Here is a 16,559-nt window from a genome sequence, read left to right as displayed (position 1 = left end):
AATGCCGATGCCCTCTCCAGGTTGCCAGCTTTTCTTGGAAACAAGCAGCAGGACAGTCAGGGAACGATAGGCAAGGCTACCTCAAAAGTGTTTGCAGTACAAGAGGTTCTGTCTCCTATAGTGTCCAGTGAGGAAGGGGAGATAGATGAGTTGTCTGAGGCACAGATGGCTGACGTTTTGCTGCAGCGAATAATTGATTGTAAAAATCAGGCTGGTAGTCCGATGCCAGAAGATTCTGACCTGCAGAAATATGCCCCTGTTTGGAACCAGCTTCAGGTGCAGCAGGCTAGGCTAGTGAGGATTCCTCCTGCACATTCTGATGCTGCATCACAGGTGCAGGTGGTGCTGCCTCGGTCAATGGTACCTAAAGTTCTGCAACAGTTGCACAGTGTTTCTACTGGGGGCCATTTGGGGGTGCAAAAATTGCAGGGAAAGGTTAAAGACCGTTTTTATTGGCCAGGGTGGTTTGGAGATGTTAAAGCATGGGTTAAAGAATGTGTTGTGCTTCCCGCAAGACTCAGGGGAGACAGCCATGTGCACCTTTGCAACCGTCAGTTACATCTTGGCCTTTTGAACGTGTGGCACTTGATATTCTTGGCCCTCTTCCTGAGACCCCAGGAAAAAAATTCCAGTTGTTGGCGACTATTTTTCCAAGTGGACAGAGGCTTTTCCACTGCCTAATCAGGAAGTGCATACTATCGCTAAAGTCTTGACTGAGGAATGGGTGTGTCGATTCGGGGCACCACGCAGTATCCACTCCGACCAAGGTCGCAACTTTGAGTCGGCTCTGTTTAAAGAATTATGTAGGCTTTTGCATATGCATAAATCTCGGACAACCCCTTACCACCCCCAGTCAGATGGGCTAATTGAGCGTTTTAATCGTACCCTTTTGTCTATGCTGTCTCTTTTTGTTGAGGATAATCATTTGAACTGGGACACTCTTTTGCCTTATGTTATGTTAGCCTACCGCAGCAGTGTTCATGCAAGCACCTCCTTCACCCCATATAGGGTATTGTTTGGACAAGAAATTGTTTTGCCTGTCGACATTATGTTAAACGTAGGCAATCAGGAGTCATTTGCCTCAGTGGACAATTATGTGTCTAGGCTGAGGGACACTTCGTCTACTGTAATAGAGGCAGTCAAAAGGCACCAGGCCAAGGCCTCAGAACAACAGAAAATGTATTATGATTTTCGGGCTAATTTCCAATATTACTCTGTGGGGGAACTAGTCTGGGTTCAGAATAAAGCTAGGAAGCGTGGGGTGTGTCCAAAACTACAGAGGCGGTATAAAGGTCCGTTTAGAGTCGTGGACAGGGTGACGGATGTGCTCTATAGGCTAGTGCTAGTGGAGGGAGGCCAAGAGAGTGTTGTTCACTTTAATCGACTTAAACTCTTTACGTCTCCTTTGCCAGTGTCATCAAATCCCACATCAACATCCAGAGGAAGTGAACAGAGGAATCAGTTGACTCCATCTAGCCGACATCAGCGCTCTGGGGTCCAGTTTGGTGCTAATTGGGTCCACCATCGTTATCCTCGCCATGATGCCTCTGCAGAAGTGAGGACACCACCAGTGGGTCGGACTGATCGGAGTCATTTACATTTACATTTACATTTAGGTAATTTAGCAGATACTTTTGTCCAAAGCGACTTACAATAAGTACATTTGTCAAAAGAAGGAAAAACAAAGAAACCACAACGTATCATCAGTGTTGTATAAAGTACCCAAAAGCCATACTTGAGTAAAAGTAAAAGTACCTTACTGGAAAATTACTCAAGTAAAAGTGAAAGTTGCCTGCTAGAATATTACTTGAGTAAAAGTAAAAAAGTAGCTTGTATTTACTGTACTTAAGTATCAAAAGTAAAAAGTACTGTTAATAAAACGCAATCAGAAATTTGCCCACTCACACACTCCTTCGTGGCCACAGGTAATACTAAACATAGCGATTTCAGCTGCATGATTTAAAAGCTAACTTATTAATAACACTACCACTATGTAAATTAGTCTGACTGTCATCATCAGCTGGTTTGCTATATCAAAACTCGGACTCTCCAAACACAGGTACGGTCTCCAATAACACCAGAAAAAGACAGACAGATCATTCAATAACCCAGGAGTTCAGTTTTTGGCTAGCAGAGGCCAAGCCCACTCACGTTAGACCACGGAGACGCTCAGGGGCCGAGGGGCAGTAAAAAACAAAAACAAACAAACAAAAACGTAATCCTCGACTGTATAGTTTCACTGCGTGGAACAACACACTCTTTGCTTCACCATTAAAGTCTATTGACAGTAACACTATGCTGGTTGTTTCAGCAGCAGGTTCAGTCACCGATTCAGTCACCTCCTCCATCTCTGACATTTTGCTTCTCTGTCTTCCTCCTTCTCTTCAAGTAGGCTAACATTAGAGACCCGACTTGTCTGAGACTACTACTAGCATGACAATGCGACCATTAATTTGAAATTTGGCCGCTGATTTCATCCGCCGCACAACGGGGTAAACCAATGATAACATCTTGCGGTCTGTATCTCCCAACATCATTGGCTACTAGTCCCACTACAACAAAACAAAGATTGTCCATTGGCTGTCACGTTCCTTCTTATTTTGTAACGAGTAACGAGGATGCTCAGGTAATTGTAACGGAGTAAAAGTACTGATTTTTTTCGGAAAATGTAGTGAAGTAAAAGTAAAAGTCGTCAGAAATAGAAGTAGTAAAGTAAAGTACAAATATAAAAAAATACTACTTAAGTAAAGTAACGAAGTATTTTTACTTCGTTACTATACAACACTGCGTATCATTGCCGATAAAGTAAGAGCCAAAAATAGAACAAGTGTTAGGTCCTCATCTGAGTAAAGTAGTACTTCAAGAGCAACAGTGCTAAGATCAGAGTGCTATAGGTAAGGTTTTTTTTACCTATAGTCCTGCCTCGGCGGATGTCGTAGGAACACAGACGGCCCCATCGGGAGACCCATCAGCCACTGAATTAACCCCTCCTTCAGATGTGACTGTATCCTGTCCAGAGCAGGCACGGCAACTTCCTGGTGTGTCCTCAGTTGAGGAGGGACGTCCACTACGTCAGCGTAGACCTCCCGTTGGTCGCGAGATTATCGTATGTCATCCTAGTGACTCGAGGACGAGTCCCTTTTTTCAAGAGAGGGAAAAGTGTGATGTGAATATGCTGGGGGACACAATCGGTGACGTAATTAGCATCACCTGTGTATCAAGGGAATTGAGTACAGGTGTGTGTGTGTGTGTGTGTGTGTGTGTGTGTGTGTGTGTGTGTGTGTGTGTGTGTGTGATTGCGGGCGGGAGGTCGTCTGGAAGGTGACAAAGGACAGAGTAGACGGGGCATGGGAGAGCATCTGACTGCTGCGGTTCGGCACTCTTGGGAGGGAGGGTGTCGTTCACAGCCGTTTAGGACTGCCGGCGATGAAGATAGTTAGAGAGGGGGTCAGAGGTTCCTGTGTGAGGAGGGGAGGTTGGCTGCCTCCTGTAGGAAGTTGGGGCCGGGCTTTAGAAGAGTGCAGGAGCCGCCACTGCTCTTCATACTCCCTGCTGCCATGCGCGACACTGACGCCAGCCGAACTGTCTGTGCCGTCCAGCGAAGCCGTTCCCCGGTGAGTTGGACGGCATCACAAGCTCAGACCCCGGGGGAGGGTGTCGTCAAGCGGGCGAGTTAAGTTTGACCAATATTGTTGTTAAATGTATTTCTGTATGTGTGTGTGTTTTATATAGGCCGTTGTGTAGTGCAGAGGGGGAGGAGGTTACAGGTGGGAGAACTATCGTCATAAGCGGGACATCCATACGGTTTCACTTTAAACGGTGAGAGTGGATTGCTGTGATTTCTCAAGTTGCTGTGATAGATAAATTGCAGTGCCTCCTGCGTTGAGGGTGTTGCGTGCTGCGATTTGAAATGGTGTGCCTTAAGCTAGAAACTACCCCTGTGTGCTGTGTAGTGGTTCTTCACCTAGATGAAACGTGCGGTGATCGTCCTGTGGTGACTGGTGACCTCTAGTCATTTGTAGTCCTCTTTACCTCTATGCAATAGTTTTATATATTCAACGTGTGATAATTTAATAAAGATTGTATATTTTCCTATACCGTTGTGATTATTTAAAGGCTCTGACACTGGCAGTATTTTCCTGCCAAAGGATAAAACCCATATTTATTACAGTATTATCATCTAAGCACAGAGAAGCTGTTTGCTCTCACTTTCCCAGTCCTGGGGCCTGTACTACGAAGTGAGTTCAACATACCAGGGTATCTTTCAGAGATCCAGCTTAAGTAACCCTAACAAAGGCAATCGGAGATAAGCGGTCACACGAAGCTGGCTATCAACTCGTTAAGTCAACGCAGGGTTTACCTGTCCAGTTATGAGCGCGTGCACATGAAAGAGGCGGCGTTTGCAGCATTTGACCAATCACATACATGGATCAGTCTATGGCAGCGGAGCAGCGTATTTCACGTACAAGGAGCGAACCATAATCTTACAGAAATACGAAGAAGTTAAACATATAATACAGGGAAAAGGCAACCGTTTCATCTGCCAAATGCAGGAAGGACAGCTGGCAAAAACCCGCCAACTGTGTTAATGCGGAAGTCGTATAAATAATATTAGTAGTATAATATGACTGCCCCATCACAAGGACACTAGTAGATCTGACTGATTACATAACTTCTTTCACTTCGCTGATAGCTCAGTGGTAGAGTTACCGCCCCATGTTACGAGTCTCCTTGCAGCGGCACCGGTTCAAATCTGCCCTACGGCCGTCTTTTAAATCATGTCGTCGCTCTCTTTCGTCCCTTTAAAGGCGGGTCCACACCGCACCGACTGCCCGACTCGCGTCGGTAAATGAAGTCGGGCTACTTAATATGGCCGACTCGAATGGCGGATTAAAGGCGGGCTCACACCGGCGTCTTTGAGAGAGTCGGCGTCCGTGACATGAGTCTCCTTGGTGTGGTCGCTTGAATCGGCCCACGTCGGCGTTCATTTCAGCCGATTCAAATGTGTAATCCGCCATTCGAGTCGGTCATTCTTTTACCATTCTGATTGGTGGAGGCTAGCAGCTTGACTAGCGAATCAGTGAAGCCCGGAAGTGACGATGGTAAACATACCAGATAAACACTGGAATCGAAGAAGATGTCGACAAACACTCTCAACGCATTGTTTTGGCATCGCTTGACTGTTTTTCTTCGTTTGAATAATGTGGACTGAAGAGCTTGAGCAACAATTCATCACCATGGTGGAGGATAGACCATCGCTGTTTGTGGTCGCTGGCAAGACCTATTCAAACAAGCAGGTCAAAACGGAAAGCTGGCGCCAGATATCAGAGGCGTTGAATCTACCGGGTAAGATCTGTATTTGTATACAAATATCGCATTTGTATGTAGCCTACATCCCACATTAGTACGATGTGTAGGGGCAAAGGGCAACGTTTGCAGCGTCGAAACATTACCTTTCTTTTGATCGAAATAGCCTGTGAGCTAGCTGCTAACCAATGTGTAGCCCACTCTCTCGCGTTTGACCATCGGATTCCTCAGACATAGGATGTGCCTGCTATTTACTTTTTTGACCTGTGTATTTGCAGGCTTTTGTAAGTGTTATTGTGTAGGTTGATACTTTGTGTTGAGGCAAGACCAGAATTTAATTCAACTCTAAACTGTATAAACTTTTCAGTGAAAGAGCTGAGGAAGAAATGTGACTCCCTCCGAACCCAGTTCACCCGCTACAAAAAGCTCCCTCCATCAGGAAGTGGAGCTTCAGAGAAGACGCCCAGACAGATATGGGTTTTACGAAGGATGCAGTTCCTCGAGCCACACATGCAGAGGAGAGAAAGCAAATCAAACCTCACTCGGGTAACTTTGGCTCTCCCATTGTTGAATAGTACTCATTTATCATCTGAATGAAGCTCGATTAGTGTTCACTGCCGACTTATCATATATTCTTAAGAATTTAGAAGCTTTGGCACTGACAAAAAATGTGCTTCTGTGTTGTTTATGAATGCTTTGATCCATGATATTATATATATTATCATTTTTTAGGAACCCACAGCCCCCACTGACACTAGTACCAGTAGGCCTACAGGCGCCAGGTTCGATGACCAGGACCAGGGAGAGAGTGAACGCGAGGAGGATCAGACCTCATCAATCGAATCACCATTGGCCGAATCAACTGTGTGTGAAGAGACCATCCATCAAGAGACACAGTCCCGAGCAGGGCCTTCTTCTAAGCGTAGAAGGTCTTCTCCCCAGTCCCCAGATAACACAGACCTCTTGCGCATAATAGGGACTGCACTCATCAGGAAAGCAGAGACGAGGGCGGATGATGCCGTCACAGCGACCCTCAAAATCCTTGAGGTTAAGCTAAGGCAGGCGCCACCAGAACTCTTGGCGAGCCTTGAGCATGAAATGCTCAACGTCATTTATAATATCACTACAAAGCACAACCAGGAACGCACTCACTTAGGAGAACTGGGTCCTTGAGGCTTTTTTATTTGATATTGTATGACTTGACAGTTGACCCTTTTGCATTTTGCACTTTACTTACTTATATTTATACATTGTCTTGAGCTTTTGTAGTTTGTTATTGCTTGCCTTTTATATTCTATACATTTTATACTTGACACTTTTGCATGTTGTACTTAACTTTATTTATATTTATACTTTAAGCTTTTGTATTTTGATATTGCATGCCTTTTGTATTTTATACTTTATACTTCTTACAATAAAACATGTCTTTGAAAAAGCAAATCTCCCTGCATTTTCATATCCACTGCAACCCCATTTCAACATTGTCTACACATTCCATTCATTCCATAATCTCCATCCCAATAACAACTATTCAGCAATAATGTCTAGCTATTCTCATTGTAATGTCTATCTATTACAAGTGAAAACCGCTAGCTTGGTCGTCTGGTCCTCTATTCATCCCATGATCTCCTTCCCCAATAACAACTATTCAGCAATAATGTCTTGCTATTCTCATTGTAATGTTTATCACCTTCACCCTATTTCAACATAGACTAGAAGTGAATAGAGGTATGACAAGGTATTTCACACTTATATTGTCTTATATAATAGACCATGGACTGCTCCTTTTGCATGTGAGCCAGTCACAAATGCTGATTTGATGATGCTACATGAGTCAATTATGATTGATATGATTTTTATTTATCTTTCAGAATAATCACAGCACGCAGCACACAAACAGCACACAGTCAATCTGTCCTATCATGTCCCATTGAAAAGGCCACAGTTGACATTATATTTACAATATTTACAATAACCACAGTATATCCACAGTATATACCACAGTTGAAACCCAACACAGTCAATCTGTCCTATATCTTGTCCCACTGAAAAGGCACTGCACCATGTTCAAACATAAAATGTGTACATAGCCCATCCCTAATCAGTTTGGCCCTTGCTGCTGTATTCGTGGTCTGTGGCAAGTGGGCTTGTTGTAGGGCAGGGTCTTGCCGCCATCTTCCTGGAAAAATGCCTCCATCTGGTCCTTCCCGGTCTAGAATGTCTGCCATGTATGCAGCTCTGCTCTCACTCCGTAGGAAGTTATGCAGAGCACAACAAGCCAGGACAATGGACTCCACTTTGACCATGTCTCTAATGTTGATGGTGGTAAGCAAGACACGGAAGCGCGTGGCCATAATTCCAAATGCATTTTCTACAACCCTCCGCGCTCGCGACAGCCTGTAGTTGAAGATTCGCTGATCTACACTGAGACCGTGGTTTGCATATGGCTTTATCAGGTAGTCTTTCAGCGGAAACGCTTCATCTGCCACAATACAGTATGGAGACAGCTTGTCAGATCCGGGAAGTGGTGCAGGGGGAGGGATGTTTGTGGTTTTGTTTACCAGGGTTTCTGCTAAGGTGCATCCACGAAACACTCCACCATCGGAAACTCTTCCATTACAACCAACATCCACATACAGAAATCTGTAATTGCTGTCGACCAGTGCCATCAGGACAATGAAGAAGTTGTGCTTGTAGTTGTAGTATGTGGAACCAGACCTTGGTGGGGGGCGAATATTTACATGTTTCCCATCCAGAGCACCCAGGCAATTTGGGAAGTTCCACTCCGACATGAATCTACTGGCAACCTGCTGTCACTCATCAGCTGTGTCTGGGCACTGAAAACAAGAAAAATAACAACAGTGAATACCAAAGGCTGCTGTGTTTATCTGGTTTGAAAAACGTCCGGACAAACGACAATATGCATATTTGCACAGCATTAGGCTACCATGTCTGATGTCGACGTAAAATAAAATTGCACATGTTATGAAGTGATCTGGAGCTGGCTAGGTCATTACACTCCAGACCCAGTAGGGGGCGTTGGTATAGGTTAACCCTATTGTACCGGGCATATAGAAGAAGAGGCTGTTGCCTGCTGGAAGGTCATGTCTGTTCCGTGCTTTCAATAAAGCCGTTCTAAAGTTGAACGCATTCTCTGTCTTTTTTGCTTAGTATGCAAGATACCACAGCACATACCTTCATATATTTCTCTCTTAAGACCTGTTGGGGTCATGATCTGTGTTTTCATGTTTTGATTCCCTGGTTTATTTTGTGATTTTTGCCCTTGGTGTGATTTCCTGTCTCGTACTTCCTGGTCCTTGTTGTTTCCGCTGTCTTGACTCCCCCATCCTCTCGTGTTGATTACCTTGCCTGCCCTAATGTGTTTCACCTGTTCCTCGTCAGCTCCCTGCCTCCCTGTGTGTGTATATAGTCTGTGTGTTTCCCTTGTGTCCTGGTCGGATCATTGTTGCTGTCGATGTTGCTGTCGCTGTCACCCCCTGCATGTTGCACCACGTCTGGTTTGTTCGTCCCACGTCTGGTTTATTCGTCTCTGCGTCCTGCCTCCCGTGTCCCTTCATGTCTTGGTTTTGTTTGTAAGTGTTTCTTTAATGGTCGTTTTTGCCTTTGTGGTTTCTTTGTTTGATACTTTGTTTTTGTCTTAGGTTTTGTTTTGTATTTAGTTTATTAGTGAAATAAATCTTTCTTTTAACTGCATTTGGGTCCTCACCTCCCTCTTTCGAGTCCACGCCTGCTTCCTAGTCCGCAAAACCTGACAGAATGATCCGACCCCAGGAGGACCCAGCAGTCGACGGACTTAAAACCATGCGGTGGTACGTGGACTTTATGACGAACCCTGCTAGCAGGGCTCGCCAGATTGCTGTCAGCGGACTTTTTTTTGTAGCCACCGCCAAGCATCCAGCCCAGGCCTTAGCCACAGCCAAGCATCCAGCCCAGGCCTTAGCTACAGCCAAGCATCCAGCCCAGGCCTTAGCCACAGCCAAGCATCCAGCCCAGGCCTTAGCCACAGCCAAGCATCCAGCCCAGGCCTTAGCCACAGCCAAGCATCCAGCCCACGCCTCGGTCACTGGTCTTCAGTCGGCGGTCCGGTCGACGCCTGCCAGTGGTCTTCAGTCGGCGGTCCGGTCGACGCCTGCCAGTGGTCTTCAGTCGGCGGTCCGGTCGACGCCTGCCAGTGGTCTTCAGTCGGCGGTCCGGTCGACGCCTGCCAGTGGTCTTCAGTCGGCGATCCGGTCGACACTCTCCAGTGCTCTTCAGTCGGCACCAGCCCCGGCGGAGGATCGTCCGGCACCAGCCCAGACAGGGGACCGTCCCACACCTGCTCCTCGCAGCCTATTGGGGGTTCGCCTGTCACCAGTTCCTGTTCCGACGGGGGGCCGTCCGACGCCTGCTCCACGCAGCCTTCGGGAGGTCCGCTCGTCACCCGTTCCTGTCCAGACGGGGGGCCGTCCGACGCCTGCTCCACGCAGCCTCCGGGAGGTCCGCTCGTCACCCGTTCCTGTTCCGACGGGGGGCCGTCCTACGCCTGCTCCATGCAGCCTCCGGGAGGTCCGCTCGTCACCCGTTCCTGTTCCGACGGGGGGCCGTACTACGCCTGCTCCACGCAGCCTCCGGGAGGTCCGCTCGTCACCCGTTCCTGTTCCGACGGGGGTCCGTCCCACGCCTGCTCCACGCAGCCTTCGGGAGGTCCGCTCGTCAACGGTTCCTGTTCCGACGGGGGGCCGTCCCACGCCTGCTCCACGCAGCCTTCGGGAGGTCCGCTCGTCACCCGTTCCTGTTCCGACGGGGGGCCGTCCCACGCCTGCTCCACGCAGCCTTCGGGAGGTCCGCTCGTCACCCGTTCCTGTTCCGACGGGGGGCCGTCCTACTCCTGCTCCACGCAGCCTTCGGGAGGTCCGCTCGTCACCCGTTCCTGTTCCGACGGGGGGCCGTCCCACTCCTGCTCCACGCAGCCTTCGGGAGGTCCGCTCGTCACCCGTTCCTGTTCCGACGGGGGGCCGTCCTACTCCTGCTCCACGCAGCTTTCGGGAGGTCCGCTCGTCACCAGTTCCTGTTCCGACGGGGGGCCGCCCCACGCCTGCTCCACGCAGCCTTCGGGAGGTCCGCTCGTCACCCGTTCCTGTTCCGACGGGGGGCCGTCCCACGCCTGCTCCACGCAGCCTTCGGGAGGTCCGCTCGTCACCAGTTCCTGTTCCGACGGGGGGCCGTCCCACGCCTGCTCCACGCAGCCTTCGGGAGGTCCGCTCGTCACCAGTTCCTGTTCCGACGGGGGGCCGTCCCACGCCTGCTCCACGCAGCCTTCGGGAGGTCCGCTCGTCACCCGCTCCTGTTCCGACGGGGGGCCGTCCCACGCCTGCTCCACGCAGCCTTCGGGAGGTCCGCTCGTCACCAGTTCCTGTTCCGACGGGGGGCCGTCCCACGCCTGCTCCACGCAGCCTTCGGGAGGTCCGCTCGTCATCCGTTCCTGTTCCGACGGGGGTCCGTCCGACGCCTGCTCCACGCAGCCTTCGGGAGGTCCGCTCGTCACCCGTTCCTGTTCCGACGGGGGGCCGTCCTACGCCTGCTCCGCGCAGCCTCCGGGAGGTCCGCTCGTCACCCGTTCCTGTTCCGACGGGGGTCCGTCCGACGCCTGCTCCACGCAGCCTTCGGGAGGTCCGCTCGTCACCCGTTCCTGTCCAGACGGGGGGCCGTCCGACGCCTGCTCCACGCAGCCTTCGAGAGGTCCGCTCGTCACCCGTTCCTGTTCCGACGGGGGGCCGTCCTACGCCTGCTCCGCGCAGCCTCCGGGAGGTCCGCTCGTCACCCGTTCCTGTCCAGACGGGGGGCCGTCCGACGCCTGCTCCGCGCAGCCTTCGGGAGGTCCGCTCGTCACCCGTTCCTGTTCCGACGGGGGGCCGTCCTACTCCTGCTCCACGTCGCCTTTCTGAGCAGCCCCGCCCGCTAGGTCGCCCTCATGCCCGGCCTCCTGAGCGGTCCCGCCCGCTAGGTCGCCCTCATGCCCGGCCTCCTGAGCGGTCCCGCCCGCTAGGTCGCTCTCATGCCCGGCCTCCTGAGCGGTCCCGCCCGCTAGGTCGCCCTCATGCCCGGCCTCCTGAGCGGTCCCGCCCGCTAGGTCGCCCTCATGCCCGGCCTCCTGAGCGGTCCCGCCCGCTAGGTCGCCCTCATGCCCGGCCTCCTGAGCGGCCCCGCCCGCTAGGTCGCCCTCATGCCCGGCCTCCTGAACCCCCCCTCCTGGCCCCCTCCACCCACCCTACGTATCATGGACCTTGGGGACGTCTGGGATCCGTCCCTTAAGGGGGGGGTACTGTCATGATCTGTGTTTTCATGTTTTGATTCCCTGGTTTATTTTGTGATTTTTGCCCTTGGTGTGATTTCCTGTCTCGTACTTCCTGGTCCTTGTTGTTTCCGCTGTCTTGACTCCCCCATCCTCTCGTGTTGATTACCTTGCCTGCCCTAATGTGTTTCACCTGTTCCTCGTCAGCTCCCTGCCTCCCTGTGTGTGTATATAGTCTGTGTGTTTCCCTTGTGTCCTGGTCGGATCATTGTTGCTGTCGATGTTGCTGTCGCTGTCACCCCCTGCATGTTGCACCACGTCTGGTTTGTTCGTCCCACGTCTGGTTTATTCGTCTCTGCGTCCTGCCTCCCGTGTCCCTTCATGTCTTGGTTTTGTTTGTAAGTGTTTCTTTAATGGTCGTTTTTGCCTTTGTGGTTTCTTTGTTTGATACTTTGTTTTTGTCTTAGGTTTTGTTTTGTATTTAGTTTATTAGTGAAATAAATCTTTCTTTTAACTGCATTTGGGTCCTCACCTCCCTCTTTCGAGTCCACGCCTGCTTCCTAGTCCGCAAAACCTGACAGTTGGATGGCTTCACAGGTTTCAGGGACGAATTCCATGATTGTAGAGTGGCCCATTCGAAACTGATAAGAAAGACTCTTGAAGCTTTCTCCTGCAATTACAAACGAACACATTGCTTGATTAATTATACGGAAGTATAATAAAGTATAATGTCCTGTTCAGGTGCCGAGAAAGGACCCGAACTAAAAAAGTAATACAAACAGCTTATCTTACCTGTTGCGAGGAAACGCAGTGTGACCATCAGACGTTCACCGACAGATATACAATCACGGTAATTGGTGTTGCATCGCTGGATAATCGGTCGGACAAGTTCTTCCAGCATGTGGAACTTATCAGGAAAGAGCCGAGCGAAATTTCTGAAATCACTTGGCTCGTCCATCTCCAGTTCCCGACACAAATTTGGATAAACTCCTTGGGCTGCTCGCTGTTGTATCCACGGCTTCACCCACTTAGTGCACCTAACTGTTCTCTTTCTTTTTCGCTTACGACTGTCTTCTTCCATAAGAATAAGTGTGAGAGCTGACAAGGCCAGTGTCTCCGTATCGACATCATCCAACATTTTAGATTTTTCCGTTCAGAGAGTAATCACAACTACAGTCTACAACCTCACTCTGCTGACAACAGTGACTGGTGAGGACAGCGTGCTCTGTGTTTATGGTCTAGAGAGGACCGGCTACTTCCGGTTTTCGTGTTTTTTGGCCCACAATACAGATTAGCGCCACCTGTTGTTTTGGAGACATTAAATCTCGCGCAAGCGTGGAACGTATGGCGTCGGCTGTAATTCCGTAGGTGTGAACCGCCCATGTCGTTGTTCGAGTCGGCCATATTAAGTAGCCCGACTTCATTTACCGACGCGAGTCGGGCAGTTCTTCCGGTGTGGACTGGCCTTTACGATGTCCTCACGCAATAAAAGGCCAAACATATAACTTTAAAATAATGAATGTGTTGCTTGGATGTATTCTTATAACGTGGTTTATGACAATATCAGCCTCAATCTTTCAGCTGCAATCCCGGCAGTGTAAAACGGACTTGGGAGCAAATCAAATAAATATAAAAACATAATTCAAAGTGGTAAGTAGGCTGTACGCTGACAAAGACAAGTCTTTCCCTCCGATGAGAATCTGTATCTCTCATATAAAACATCGTCAGGGACAGAAAAAGGGTTTTGCTGGTCTCTGTACACTCTATAGTTCTCCTACGAGACCCTCTCACGATCCACCGAGCTTCTTTTTTTATATCCGCGCATCAAGACAGCTGATTGGTCAGTCGGCGGTGTGTTTCTCCACATTGATCTCTTATCAGGAACATAACCTGCTCCGGACCAGGTTAGCTCCACAGCATAAGTTACCATGGCAATCTACCCCGGTAAGAAGTGAACCAGCGTCGTAGGACGGAAAACCCAGAGTTAACGCTTAAGTTACCTCGCTAAGCACAAATCCTGCTTCGTAGTACAGGCCCCTGTCCACCTGCAACCCCTTGTTTAGAATGTTATTCCATAATGTTATTCCATAATGTTCTAAACATCAAATACTTTGTCCCACTATATGCCTCACACCTGCACATCAAGGTGGTGGGACAAAAGAGATAAATACCTCTACATCACAGTTTGACCAATAGATTTAGCTGTAAGAGGGCTTTAGAGCTAATTTTGAAGAATCAGGCACACTGTGGAAGAGGAAGATGTCTCTGAATGTGAGGATAATTGAGATATTAATGAGTATTCTGATTCTGAATGTGAATTTAAAGATGGCCTTCCGTCGGAATATGCACCACGAGGATCACCACAAGCAGCCGCTGGAAGAGCCCCACAGACATATGAATGCAATTCATGACACAAAATCTTTTCTTTTTTTCCAAGACAAGCATGATTTATGACACCCAAGTTTTGCGTATTATGGATTTTTTAATTTTTTAATCAATTCTGACTTCCAAAAAAACGAATCACACTTCCATTGTTAATTGTGTTCTAGTAGAGACTGATTGTAATTATTAAATATATATGTTATCTCTAGTGTTTGAAATTGAGATAAAGACGATATATATTTATGTTTTTTTAAGTTAAATTTTGTATGAGGATTGTTTTTAATACCCCAAAAATGTCCTGGGTCAATTTGACCCGAGGGATACCAGAGGGTCCCAAAAGTGAAGACCATACAAGGGTTAAGTAACCCTAACAAAGGCAATCAGAGATAAGCGGTTGATAACGCTGGTTATCAACTTGGTAAATCCACCAGGGTTTCCCTTTCCAGCTATGAGCGCATGCCCAAAAAAGGTGGGTTTTGCAGCATTTAAGCAATCACAAACATGGATCAGTCTACGGCAGCAGAGCGGCATATTTCACGTACGAGGAGCAAACCAAGAAAACCTAGAGTTAACCCTGAAGTTACCTCACAAATCCTGCTTCCTAGTACAGCCTCTGCTCTCTGGCTGGACCGTGGCCAATGTGCTTAATGACAGATCACATGACATGGTTGTTACATTTGAGTAAAATGTTACAAATGCACTTCCAAGACTAAACCTTCACACTCATATCTTAAGATGTTTGATTTATAAGATTGTAAATGAAGCAAATTACACTCATCATAGTAGTTGATTCATTTGTCGAAAGATGGAAGATATGAGGCCATAAAGTTGAAAGCATTTCCTGTTTCTCTGGTTTTCACTGACTGACTGAAAATCTGTCTGTAAAAACAAAACATGCATTTTCTTTTGTAATGAATGAATACTGTATTACAGACTCAGAGGTTCCATATAAAATACATTAAAAAGACAGATTAAAAAATGACAATACAAATACAGGTCAACACATTAATATACATGCAAGCACCTGTTCCAGTGTTTCCACAGTCCAGATGTGTACCTTGTATCACTCTGTTTAATGTTAGTGAGTGCAGTTACTAAGCTATTTTTTGACTCTAGAAGTCGACACATAAATGTATACATACAATTCCTCACAGTTTGAAAGGTGGGGACATTACTATTTACAAATAAAATGCTTGCACTTGTCCATCCTGGCAGCTTAAGAAAGATCCTGAACGCATCATTATATGCTACCTGTAGCTTCTTTAGCTTTGCTGTGGTATATTTACACCAGAGATGAGCTGTGTAAAGAGGAGTACAGTAGGCTCTGAAGAGACTTACTTTAACGTCATCCGTGCATGTATGGAATCTGCTGGCCAGCATATTGGCCTGAGCATGGATGTCATCATCATCACACAGATCCTCATTGATGATGTGACCCAAATACGTACTCTCTTAACAACATCTAAAGGGCGGTCAGACAGTAAAAATGAGGGAAAATTTTGCTTCTGATCCTTTTAACAATCAGAATGACACTCTTGTCATACTGGGCTCCATAGCTTGAGCACACTTTAAGTAATTGCTGTAGCGCAGCACTGTATGGAGACATGATGACCAGATCATCAGCATATATGAGGTGATTAATGAGACTATCACCTACCATACATCCAGTCTTACACTGACTAAGCTTCATGGAAATATCATCCATATAAATATTGAAGAGGACAGGTGACAAGATGCCAGCCTGTCTCACCCCATTAGTTACATGAAAGGGTGCAGATATACTACTGCCCCATCTGATTTGCATGATCTGTTGTGTGTACCAGAACTGCAGGATCCTTATCAGGTAAAGTGGGACACCACGCTCTTGGAGTTTGGAAAACAGTTTGCCATGATTGACTCTATCAATGTCACACCGCGGTGAGGGCTATCCTGTCTTGGGTTATCTGTCTTGTGAATTTCATGTTTTATTTTGAAAGAATAACTCTCCTCTCATTTCAGGTCACTTGCCCTTCCTCATGTGTCTCCGGTCTGACGTCATCCCTAATCCCTGATTGTTCTCACCTGTGCTCCTTTCCCTGATGTGTATATAGCCTGTGTCTTCCCCTGTCTTGTTGCCAGAGTATTTCGTTCCGTCGAGCCACCAGCACCTTCCATAGCCTTGGTCCTGAGCCATTGCCACGTGTGTATTTCTGTGTATTTGTTCCTCTGAAGAAGAGTGATTTTGATTTTGTGAAGTTTTTGGTCAGTATTTAAGTTTGAGCGTACAGCTAATTTTCAGAGCCTTGTTGTTTTTCCTCTCAGTGGAGGGTCCTTTGTTTGTACCGTTTTATAATTCAGTTAAGTGTAGTTAAGTTTGTAACCTTTTCCTTGATCCTCCATGTGAGTGACTTTTTGTTGTAGTTTCCCATAGAGCTAGTGTTTCTCGAGAGTAGTGAAGAGTAGTTAAGTTTGTAGCCTTTCCCTTTGTAGGTTTTTTCCTCCTTCGGGAGTGACTTTCTGTTTCATTGTGTTGTTGTGGGTTTTTGTTTCCCTAGCCCTCGTCCTTCTGACGATAGAATATTTATAGCCAAATTGCTTT

This window comes from Eutrigla gurnardus (genome assembly GCF_963514095.1).
Source record: "Eutrigla gurnardus genome assembly, chromosome: 10".
NCBI classification, from domain to species: Eukaryota; Metazoa; Chordata; class Actinopteri; order Perciformes; family Triglidae; genus Eutrigla; species Eutrigla gurnardus.
This window is presented reverse-complemented; position numbering follows the sequence as displayed.